Genomic DNA, 6,551 nt, shown 5'->3' with positions numbered 1-6,551 from the left:
GCATAAACGGAGAGAGGAAGAAAGAGAGGCATAAAATGCAAGAGAGCAGGAAGAAAGGGAGAGGAAGCAAAAATGGGCCATGAGAGAGAGAGAGAGGCCAAGGCGGAGACAGACAGCAAGCAAGCGCCAGGAAGGAAGACTCGCCTGCGAGGGTGACGGCCAAGCGCAGGGAAGGTGTCAGGATGGCTTTAGGTAAATCCCCAGGACAGCCAAGCCGCGCGCTGATTGCAGAGGATGTGGTCCCCAGACGCTCGTGTGCCTTGTTATTTCTCTTCCCTCCAACTACCCTTGGGGTGGATTCTTCCTGACCCTGGTCCTTAGGAAAAAAAAGAAAAAGGGAACTCCTCCAAGAGATAAGTTCTCCTTCCCCAACACACATATCTCAACCCCCCCGGGCCAACAAAGGAAAAAAAAAAAAGTGGAGGAAAGGATGTGACATGTCTCTCCACGGATCCTCCCCCTCCCCGGACGCCAGCCAGATGTCTTCGCACCGTGTTTTGTTTAGATCACGGAAACATTCGGCTTTATCAAATACCTGGATTGTGCTTTAGTTTCAAGGACAGCCCGTAAAGGAGAGAAACTGGCCACAAAGAGTGTGGCTCTCAACTAATAAGATGAGAAGAGGTGTCATATGTATGCATGTATATGTGTGTGTATGTGCATATATGATGTACTATTATATTATTATATATTGTAATTATATATATATCCACATGGGAAGATATATTTTTACATATGCAAATGTTATGCCATCTGCATTCTTACTGTGAGATGAGAACTGGATTCCATCTATGGGACTTAGCTGCCTGTCAGTGAGGATTTTTAAGCTCAGAACTGAAGGTGTTCTATGTGCTTCGCAGTCTGAAGCCTCTCTCCACATTAAAACTGTAAGTATAAAATGAACAAGAATACCCCCCCCCCAAACTAGTGCTCAATGTTATTTGGTATTTATTCACTCACTGGTGTGACTATGCATCATGCACCAGGCTTTCCACAAAGTTTTGGGACCCCAAATATTACTACCAGACAGTTATGGCCTCCAAGGAACATCAGTCTATGGGGAGGACAACTCTGGAAAGAGATCTTTACAGAGCAGCAAAATAATAGCTTTACAGGAGCGTTTGTGATTGGAAAGAGTGACCAACGGAGCCTCCGGTGGAGGACCCTGTTCCTGCCTTGATTCTCCTGTCAGCCTGTCAGTCCTGGGAGTGAGCCAGTCGTGCCAGGCTCCTTAGTGTGACCCCAGGGCCTGTACCCATGGCACAGTCATGAACAGGATGATTTTAAGAACCTCAGCTTGTTTCATGATTATTTCAGAAAGTGCTGTTAGATGATGGGATTTAATCCACGAAAAGGGCTTTGAGTATCAGACTAGATCAATTATTCTTCCTTCCTTTCCGAGGATCTGCTGCCCTGCAGCTCTGAGCTGTGAGGTGGGGAACCACAGTGAACAAAGCAGACACAGTCCCAGCCACTGCCCAGTGAAGAGAAGACATTGATCAAATGGTCACACAAGTTTACGAGTACACCCCACGATGAGAGCTGGAAGGAAAAATAGCGTTTCCTAGGGGAGTCTCCTGAGGCTTTATCTAGCCTCATTGTCAGACTCACTTATCCAATGAAGCATGTAAGAAATCTAGAAATCATTCTTGAAACCTCTTTCTACCCAAGATGCAGAGGTCAACACATGCCATTTCTCAAACTTTGAAGAAAAAACAGTCCAGCTGTGATCTCACCATGAGTCAGAGTTTGCTTGGCTGCAGGAGAGCTGTTGAGACAAGTGCCTGGGGCAGAGGGGACACCACAGGCTAAGTCCCTGAGGGGAGGAGGAACGTACTGACCTAAGGGAACCGAAAGGCAGCCAACTGGCTGGAGCAGAAGAAAGGAAGTGAGAGAGGAGCAAGATGGGGCTGCAAGGACAGGAGGTGGCCGGGTCAGGCAGCGTCGAGCCTCGCTAAGGGAAGGCTACTGCATGTTTCTAAGTGGTCAGATGCATGTGGCTCATGGACCTTAGGGTGAGGTGCTTGGGTGAGCAAGCTCAGTGGAGACCGATCACAGGACTGTTGGCTCCGTAAGAGGGCAGCATGGTCCACCAGTGGAGGGAAGCACATGGGTTCAGAATACTTTTTAGTGAGTGGAATTGACAGAAGTAGTAAAGTGATTGAATTGGGGAGGGGCAGCTGGGTAGAAAGAGCTTTCAAGAATGATTTCTAGATTTCTTACATGCTTCATGGGATGAATGAGTCATTGACATAATGAATCATGGAAGTATACTCAGATATTAATTATTTAAACCAACCTATTATATTCCAGCTAGATCTACAGTTGGCCCCTTTGTACCTAGCAAACGCTTGCCCTACTTTACCATCTCAGGCACATTGCTAACTTCATATGCAGTAACTTAGTTTATTTATAGTGTGGGAAAGTGATATTGTGCCTCTTGTCTCTACTTGCTTCAATCACCCAGGCCCCCAACACTGTCCAACGAGATGCAGAGGTCAACCCATGCCATTTCTCAAGGCACGGGTAGAACAGAGAGTCTCTCTTAGGACACCAGTCAAACTCATGAGTGCCAGGGGACATGGATTATGCTTTGGGTCTGGGGACGGAAGACCCCGCTGATACCGTCAAGGCCTGTAGCCAGCTGCAAGCTAGCAGGTTAAGGGACACAGCTCCAGCATCTCTTTCAAACTATGTGAATCTTTATAACCAGTGTTCCACTGCCACAAACCTCCCGCACTGCCACTGCCTCGAAGTGTGGAACGTGTTCTTTGGGAGCTGAGGGCTCAGCCTGCTGGTCCCTGGTTGCTGGGTGCTCACCTGCTCATCTTTAATGCATTCAGAGGAGAAAAACAATCCCACATGGCCACACGGCTCCACTTGTTCAGCAGACCCTTTATGCATCTTGGGACTGAGTACCTGATTGTAAGTATCAAGGAGTTTACTTATGGCTTCTAGGAGATGTAATTTCTTCGAGTCTCTTTCTTATATCTCCCTTATGACTGGGCTCAAACTTATGATTTTAAAACCCCAGAAACCTGCTCTTTGCCCTCCTCTCCTGGTGGGGCACACTCCCCTCAGTCTCTCCCAGCTCACACATGGACAGCTGTGTGCCCATCAGCGTGGCACACATTTCACCCAGGACCCCTTTTCATAAGTTATGTGATGTGCGATGCTTTAGTAAAGTCGGGCTTAATAGAATCCTATCTGTCCCGTTATGGAGATGAACCACTTTCACACTTAGTCCAGGAGGGAACACCAAGTGTGTCGGCTTTTCAAGATTGTTTCCTTTTACTCCTGAATGTCCCCTAAAGCTTGATGAATTTGTGTGCCATGTTTTGTGCAAGGAGCGGGTCTAAAATGTTCTATGGTAACATTTTATTTTCTTAGTTTTTTAAATTGGTGTTTGTTTTTGTTTTGCATGAGAGCATCACCTCTAGACCATCCCATTTCCAAGTTCCAGTCTTACCCAAGTGCCATGGTGCTGAGATGCACATAAGCAGCGCCAGCACTGGGGGCCATGTTGCTGTTGTTTTTCCTTTTCTCATCACTGAAATAAAAGAGTGCAGAGTCAAAGGCTTATTTTAAAATTAATATGACTTTCCACACCCCCATTCCCAAATCACAAACAATATTTTATCTTCTCTAAATAAGAAACCCCTGGGGGAGGGAACAGAGACCATACCTTACTTTTCTTAGAAAAATACAGTCTACTATATAGAAGTTCTGGGTACATAGTCTACTATTTGGTACACAGAACATACCCAAGAAATGCTGGTTGAACTGGTTGACAATAATAATAATACTAAGAAGCTACTAACACTAGACAACTTTTAAAATAGAATATATTTGGAAATGTTGAGTTATTATCATTATTATGAACGTTCCTTGTGTGCCAGACACTAAATACTATATATGCATTATTTCATCTAATCCTCACAGCACTTTACCCAGTAGGGTCCATGAGCAGCCCCATTTTCCAGCTGAGAACTTTATAGCTTAAAGGTGTTGGGTTGTGTGTCCATGTTCACACACCCAGTTAAGTGGCACACCCAGGGTTCAAGGGAAAACGTCCTCCCCTGCAAAGTCTGAGACTGTAACCGTGGTGCCTGACCTGATCAATCTTCTTTGTTATCTCTTATTAACATGATTCATTCATTAGAACCAGTAGCAATTCATGTTAGTTACTATTAGCCATAGCTGTGTGCACAGCATTCCACATATAAAACACTCTTAAACATGAAACACTTCAGGGAAGATAAAATTGGAGTATGCTTCTGCAAACCTCAGTGATGAAATCCACAGAGACAAACAAGCAACACAAATGAGACACTCAAGAAAGGAGGAACTTAATAAAATAACCGGAAGTGAGCGCTGAATCTGTTTAAATGAAGACCTCCAAGCAGACAGCTGGAGGGATCACAGCGGCAGAGCGGCACGCGGGCCGCCTCGCCCGGACGAAGCATGCGTCACAGTGTAGGCAACAAAAATGTTTGGAAGACAGGGAGGACTTGAGAAGGCTTAAGATGATTAATTTTGTCTTCTATGGAGAAGGCGTGATCAATATTGCCTGAAACTTCTATGTAGTTACATAGAAAAAAAAAGTGGCTCCAGTGTACTTCAATATTTTGGGAGAACTATCCAAAGGGAAAAACCTAAAAGCAAATAAAGTTTAAGTTCACCAAGATTTTCCTGTAAGTATTATTTGTGATAAAGCAAAGGGAATAAGGAAAATCTAAACAACTAATCACACAGCAAAGAGTCAATTCTGGGGGAGTGAAATGATAGCTAGGAAAACTGTGGAAAATGCTTATGTTAGTGTAAAAGGAGAAAAGTAAAGTGCCTAATCATGTGTCCATCACCTCTGAAGTAATAAAAGTTGAATGTACACATAGGGAGAAAACGTTTAAAGAACACCCCTTACCCCCCACACAGGTGCACACTACAGAGGCTGGTGGTAGGGCCTTGCACGTCAATTTTTTCTGCTCCGTTCTTTATAGGTTCTGGGCTGAACTTGACAGTACAGCATCCATGGCACTTGGATCCGTACTGAGCAATTTTCAACAGCATTTTTGAATGAATGAATGGGTTGCTTCATTTAAAGAATTGTTTTGCTTGTAAATCATTATGCTCTTGTTATACTGAGCAGTAGACCTGGAACCCTTGGCTTTCTGATCTCCCTGTAAACATTTTCTGAGGCTCCTCGGTGGTTCAGAGAGTCAATGCTTTTCTTGCCAAGACTGTGGCTTGCCTTCAACAGCTGGAAAACAGGTCCTTTCAAAGGAAATCATTTTGTGATCATGAAGACCTACACCCAGATATTGTGTGGAAGCGTTATATTGTTAACCCGAGGCCACATAGAAAGTCCATAAATAGGGGTATTTTAATTTTGTTTGCTTTAAATAATATATAGCCACTGACCCTTGTGGCATCAGAAGGAGAGACAAGGACATGGAAGAGACACATTCTGCTGCTTAAACTAGTCCCTTCATTCTCCAGATGAGGAAACAGACTGAAGACATTAAGTTATTGTCTAAAGCAAGGTATTGTGTTGGTGGGTCATTCAAACCTACACTTTTTAAAGGTCAAAAGAAATACTTGTTTGAAATACAATTAACAATGAGGTGCATTAACAGTTAGATACCAGAGGAACAGAAACAGATCCCCAACTTAAACACAGACGATGCCAGAGGAGTGTCCTGGGGCCGTGGGCTGAGCTAGTGCACAATGGGGGAGAAAGGGGAGCAGACGTGACAATCAGTTGATTGCAAAAGCCAGCACAGGTCAGCAAGGGTTCCTAAATCCAAGTTGATTCCACCAATACCTGTTTATTTAGTGCCAGTTCTGCCCTTAGTACAGTACGGTTGGTAAAGTTGGCAAGAGCCAGCACAGTCTCTCCATGAAGGAGCTCATGGTCTGGTCACCTAGTAAGGTCAGTATTTGTCATACAAGGTCAAAAGGGAGGTATATCTAGGGTCTGTGATAACCAGAGCCAGAGTCCTGAGAGCTTGCTGGGCTCTCGAGTGGTCAGGTCTGGGAGAAAGGCAAGAGAAAATAATCTCAAGTAACAGGGTCAACTGAAGACAATACACCATGTCCACCTCACTACCCAGGCTAGTGTCTAGATCAAGTTCAAGGCTCTAGTACGGGTACTTGAGCCTGAACAGCCAGCCAGAATTCTGGACTGCTGAATGCACCAACCTTTCTCCATAACCACTTTCAATTTTTAGAATGTTATAGTACATGCTGCCTTTTAATCTTGAAATGTCCTAGTTGGGTGTTTATATGTATATGTCAGTATGTACATGATAAAAAATAACATAAATGAGAAGAAAGATATGAGACAGAAATCTATGTGCTAGGGCCCAAACATTTGCTGTGGTTGAACAGTATATAAATTATTAACCTTATTGCCGGCTTTTATTTTAATAAGGATTTCTTGGACTAAATAATGGGAACCAAGGACGGTAATATATAGTTTCCAACAATGCTATGGGCAGCCCCCTGGGCCAATCAGGGGGGGCTTGGTAAGTGACACTTGTACAGGTTTA

The sequence above is a fragment of the Manis javanica genome, chromosome 8, assembly GCF_040802235.1.
Source record: "Manis javanica isolate MJ-LG chromosome 8, MJ_LKY, whole genome shotgun sequence".
Lineage (NCBI taxonomy): Eukaryota > Metazoa > Chordata > Mammalia > Pholidota > Manidae > Manis > Manis javanica.
The sequence above is the reverse complement of the archived record's forward strand: the minus strand, read 5'-3'. Positions refer to the sequence as shown.